The sequence below is a fragment of the Chiloscyllium punctatum genome, unplaced genomic scaffold (assembly GCF_047496795.1).
Source record: "Chiloscyllium punctatum isolate Juve2018m unplaced genomic scaffold, sChiPun1.3 scaffold_1971, whole genome shotgun sequence".
Classification (NCBI taxonomy): Eukaryota; Metazoa; Chordata; class Chondrichthyes; order Orectolobiformes; family Hemiscylliidae; genus Chiloscyllium; species Chiloscyllium punctatum.
In genome coordinates, this window is record NW_027311704.1 from 1 (window position 1) to 5,000 (window position 5,000).

A 5,000-nucleotide genomic window follows, 5' to 3' on the forward strand; every position below is an offset into this window, starting at 1 on the left:
ACTCAACACGGGAAACCTCACCCGGCCCGGACACGGAAAGGATTGACAGATTGATAGCTCTTTCTCGATTCTGTGGGTGGTGGTGCATGGCCGTTCTTAGTTGGTGGAGCGATTTGTCTGGTTAATTCCGATAACGAACGAGACTCCCACATGCTAAATAGTTACGCGACCCCGAGCGGTCGCGTCCAACTTCTTAGAGGGACAAGTGGCGTACAGCCACACGAGATTGAGCAATAACAGGTCTGTGATGCCCTTAGATGTCCGGGGCTGCACGCGCGCTACACTGAATGGATCAGCGTGTGTCTACCCTACGCCGCCAGGTGTGGGTAACCCGTTGAACCCCATTCGTGATGGGGATTGGGAATTGCAATTATTTCCCATGAACGAGGAATTCCCAGTAAGTGTGGGTCATAAGCTCGCGTTGATTAAGTCCCTGCCCTTTGTACACACCGCCCGTCGCTACTACCGATTGGATGGTTTAGTGAGGTCCTCGGATCGGCCCCGCCGGTGTCGGACAAGGCCCTGGTGGAGCGCCGAGAAGACGATCAAACTTGACTATCTAGAGGAAGTAAAAGTCGTAACAAGGTTTCCGTAGGTGAACCTGCGGAAGGATCATTATCGGCTTGGGGGTACGCCCGTTTCCGATTCACCTTGTCTCGCGGGGGTGGTTTCGGGGCCAGCAGGAGAGCTCGTCAGGGTAGCAGGCCCTGCAGCCGTGGTCACCGCCAAACCCCCCCAACTGTTGGGCGCCTACCTGCGCGGGGCAGGAGGACACTTTCCGATTTCAAATCTCCGTTTGCCGAGTCCACCCCGAACGCACGCGGGCGGGCGGGTTCGCATCACCCTTCGTCACAAGGGGCGAAGCCCGTTCCACCGTCTCGTCAGTAGTGCCGACCGGTCTGTGATCGACGAGGGGAGCCACACCAGGTCGGCCCTGCTGCTTGGCGGCACCGCGTCGTCGGGAGCTCGCGACAGACGGAGGGTTTCGGTGTACTCTCCAGCCACGGGAAACGAAGCCGGTGATGCAGGCGCCGGTCTTTCGCTCCCAAATCGGCTGGGTTTACATCGTTGCTATCTAGTCACGCTCCCTTCAAACCCCACGGGGTACCTATTCCCCTCACCCGTCTGTGCGTAGACAGCCTCTTTGCACTTGCGGGATGGGGGTGGTGGTTTAAAGACTCTCGAGTTGCCGCCCGTCGGTCCTCGAGCTCCGTGCAGTAGTGATCCCAGCGAACTGCCAGCAGGGCGAACGAGCGATCCCGCTCTCGGTCGGGGCGCCTGGCGTCGATCGGTGGTCGGTGGCTTGCGGACGAGCTGCGCTGTGAGTGTGGGAACGAGTATGACGAGCCGTTGCCGCGACTCCCAGTCCACCTCGGCGGTGGCTGGGCCGGGCGGGCGTCTGCTCGGGCGAGTGCCGCCCCCGCCTCCTCGCAGGAAGCCCGCTCGCCGTCACGCCGCCACGTGCACGCGTCAGTGACGCTGCCGAACCGATGGCCGGTGCCCGTTCCCGCCTCTGCTTTTCCTAGGGCAAAGCTGCTGCACGCCTCGTGATACTCCGCGGGCGACATGGTGGCGGTGATCCTGCCTCCGTCGCTGCGGTGCGTTGGGGCACGCATCGCCTCTTGGGCGCCCTGTTTTTTTTCAACCAATAGATGTATGTCTCTGCGGGCCGCACCAGGCTGGTGCTCCCCACAGCTTCACGCCACCCTGCTCCGCCCGCACGCCGGCGTGCAGGTGGCTGCTGCTAAAGGTTGGGGAGTGTATGTGCGGTCCGGGTGGCTTTCCTCTGGCGAGGGAGAGACCTTAAGCAAACTCAGAGACAAATCTTGACGGTCGATCACTCGTAAAAATAAAACGTGACAAACTTTGTGTTGGTTCAAGTACGAAAGGATCTCTGTCGGCTTGGGGGTACGCCCGTTTCCGTTTCAACTTGTCTCGCGAGGGTGGTTTCGGGGCCAGCAGGAGAGCTCGTCGGGGTAGCAGGCCCTGCAGCCGTGGTCACCGCCAAACCCCCACAACTCGAGCAAGTGAAAAAAAAAGTAACGAGGAGCGAAAGCATCTCTGTCGGCTTGGGGGTACGCCCGTTTCCGTTTCAACTTGTCTCGCGAGGGTGGTTTCGGGGCCAGCAGGAGAGCTCGTCGGGGTAGCAGGCCCTGCAGCCGTGGTCACCGCCAAACCCCCACAACTCGAGCAAGTGAAAAAAAAAGTAACAAATAAGAAAGGATCGTCGGCTTGGGGGTACGCCCGTTTCCGTTTCAACTTGTCTCGCGAGGGTGGTTTCGGGGCCAGCAGGAGAGCTCGTCGGGGTAGCAGGCCCTGCAGCCGTGGTCACCGCCAAACCCCCACAACTCGAGCAAGTGAAAAAAAAAGTAACAAATAAGAAAGGATCGTCGGCTTGGGGGTACGCCCGTTTCCGTTTCAACTTGTCTCGCGAGGGTGGTTTCGGGGCCAGCAGGAGAGCTCGTCGGGGTAGCAGGCCCTGCAGCCGTGGTCACCGCCAAACCCCCACAACTCGAGCAAGTGAAAAAAAAAAGTAACAAATAAGAAAGGATCGTCGGCTTGGGGGTACGCCCGTTTCCGTTTCAACTTGTCTCGCGAGGGTGGTTTCGGGGCCAGCAGGAGAGCTCGTCGGGGTAGCAGGCCCTGCAGCCGTGGTCACCGCCAAACCCCCACAACTCGAGCAAGTGAAAAAAAAAAGTAACAAATAAGAAAGGATCTCTGTCGGCTTGGGGGTACGCCCGTTTCCGTTTCAACTTGTCTCGCGAGGGTGGTTTCGGGGCCAGCAGGAGAGCTCGTCGGGGTAGCAGGCCCTGCAGCCGTGGTCACCGCCAAATCGCCACAACTCGAGCAAGTGAAAAAAAAAGTAACAAATAAGAAAGGATCGTCGGCTTGGGGGTACGCCCGTTTCCGTTTCAACTTGTCTCGCGAGGGTGGTTTCGGGGCCAGCAGGAGAGCTCGTCGGGGTAGCAGGCCCTGCAGCCGTGGTCACCGCCAAACCCCCCACAACTGTTGGGCGCCTACCTGCGCGGGGCAGGAGGACACTTTCCGATTTCAAATCTCCGTTTGCCGAGTCCACCCCGAACGCACGCGGGCGGGCGGGTTCGCATCACCCTTCGTCACAAGGGGCGAAGCCCGTTCCACCGTCTCGTCAGTAGTGCCGACCGGTCTGTGATCGACGAGGGGAGCCACACCAGGTCCGGCCCTGCTGCTTGGCGGCACCGCGTCGTCGGGAGCTCGCGACAGACGGAGGGTTTCGGTGTACTCTCCAGCCACGGGAAACGAAGCCGGTGATGCAGGCGCCGGTCTTTCGCTCCCAAATCGGCTGGGTTTACATCGTTGCTATCTAGTCACGCTCCCTTCAAACCCGACGGGGTACCTATTCCCCTCACCCGTCTGTGCGTATACAGCCTCTTTGCACTTGCGGGATGGGGGTGGTGGTTTAAAGACTCTCGAGTTGCCGCCCGTCGGTCTCCGAGCTCCGTGCAGTAGTGATCCCCAGCGAACTGCCAGCAGGGCGAACGAGCGATCCCGCTCTCGGTCGGGGCGCCTGGCGTCGATCGGTGGTCGGTGGCTTGCGGGCAAGCTGCGCTGTGAGTGTGGGAACGAGTATGACGAGCCGTTGCCGCGACTCCCAGTCCACCTCGGCGGTGGCTGGGCCGGGCGGGCGTCTGCTCGGGCGAGTGCCGCCCCCGCCTCCTCGCAGGAAGTCCGCTCGCCGACACGCCGCCACGTGCACGCGTCAGTGACGCTGCCGAACCGATGGCCGGTGCCCGTTCCCGCCTCTGCTTTTCCTAGGGCAAAGCTGCTGCACGCCTCGTGATACTAGGCGGGCGACATGGTGGCGGTGATCCTGCCTCCGTCGCTGCGGTGCGTTGGGGCACGCATCGCCTCTTGGGCGCCCTGTCCTCCTCCCCCCAATAGACGTATGTTTCTGCGGGCCGCACCAGGATGGTGCTCCCCATCGCTTCACGCCACCCTGCTCCGCCCGCACGCCGGCGTGCAGGTGGCTGTAGCTCAAGGTGGGGAGCGTATGTGCGGTCCGGGTCGCTTTCCTCTGGCGAGGGAGAGACCTAAAACAAACTCAGACAACTCTTGACGGTGGATCACTCGGCTCGTGCGTCGATGACGAACGCAGCTAGCTGCGAGAATTAATGTGAATTGCAGGACACATTGATCATCGACACTTTGAACGCACTTTGCGGCCCCGGGTTCTTCCCGGGGCCACGCCTGTCTGAGGGTCGTTTGGCAATCAATCGCACTCGCCTTGGCTGGCGAGAGCGCGGCTGGGGTGTCGCAGAGGACCCGTCCTCTTTGTCCCCCTAAGTTCAGACTCCGGAGCCCTCCGGCGTCGGAGCGCTTGGCCTTTCCCCCCCACCCTGCACATTCCGTTCGTCAGGCTCGACGCCATCCCCCCGCCGGGGAGCGCGGCCTGGCGTCCGTCTGTGTCGTGGCAGTGGGGCCAGCACGGCTGTCACCGGTCCCAGAATGGCTGTCGGTGGTTCACACTGTGTGTGTGTGCCAACCCTCCTGGTCTCTGGGACACGGAGCTGCCACGAAGTGTTGAGCCTCCAGTGGGGGGTCTGCCTAAGCTCTGCACGTCCGCATTGGGTCCGTCTCTCGGTTGGCTGGCAGTGGAAAGAGTGAAGGGAGCCGCGGAGGTCCGGTGCTGGTGCGCCGCCGGCCTGACCGTGGAGCTCGCCGGTTTGACACGCTGACCCGACTCGATGGTTGATCGATTGAGAGTGCTGGGAGCTGCAGGCCGCCCGCTGCTGCAGCCGCCCGTCTCGTGGTTCGTCCTCGGCCTTAAGTGGCCGGCGGGGCGTCTGATCCTGTCTCCCCTGCTGGCGCCGAGTGCCTGGCCGAGGGAGGAGGTTTTCGTCGAACGCTGTGACTTGGACGGTCGCACGCGCGTGGATCGCTGGCTCTTGGCTCTCCCGTTCAGTCCGCACGTTTTCCGCTCCGTCCTGCCACCGGTCTCGGGAGGTACGGAGGGGTTGGCG

At 61.9% G+C, this 5,000-nt stretch overlaps 1 non-coding gene across 1 annotated transcript; it reads left to right on the top strand.

Annotated features, from left to right (window-relative positions):
* The first annotated feature begins 4,087 nt into the window (after positions 1-4,087).
* On the top strand, positions 4,088-4,241 carry LOC140475677 (5.8S ribosomal RNA). The gene has a single exon (XR_011960168.1). It is a non-coding gene; the product is annotated as a 5.8S ribosomal RNA (ribosomal RNA).
* The last annotated feature ends 759 nt before the right edge of the window (positions 4,242-5,000 follow it).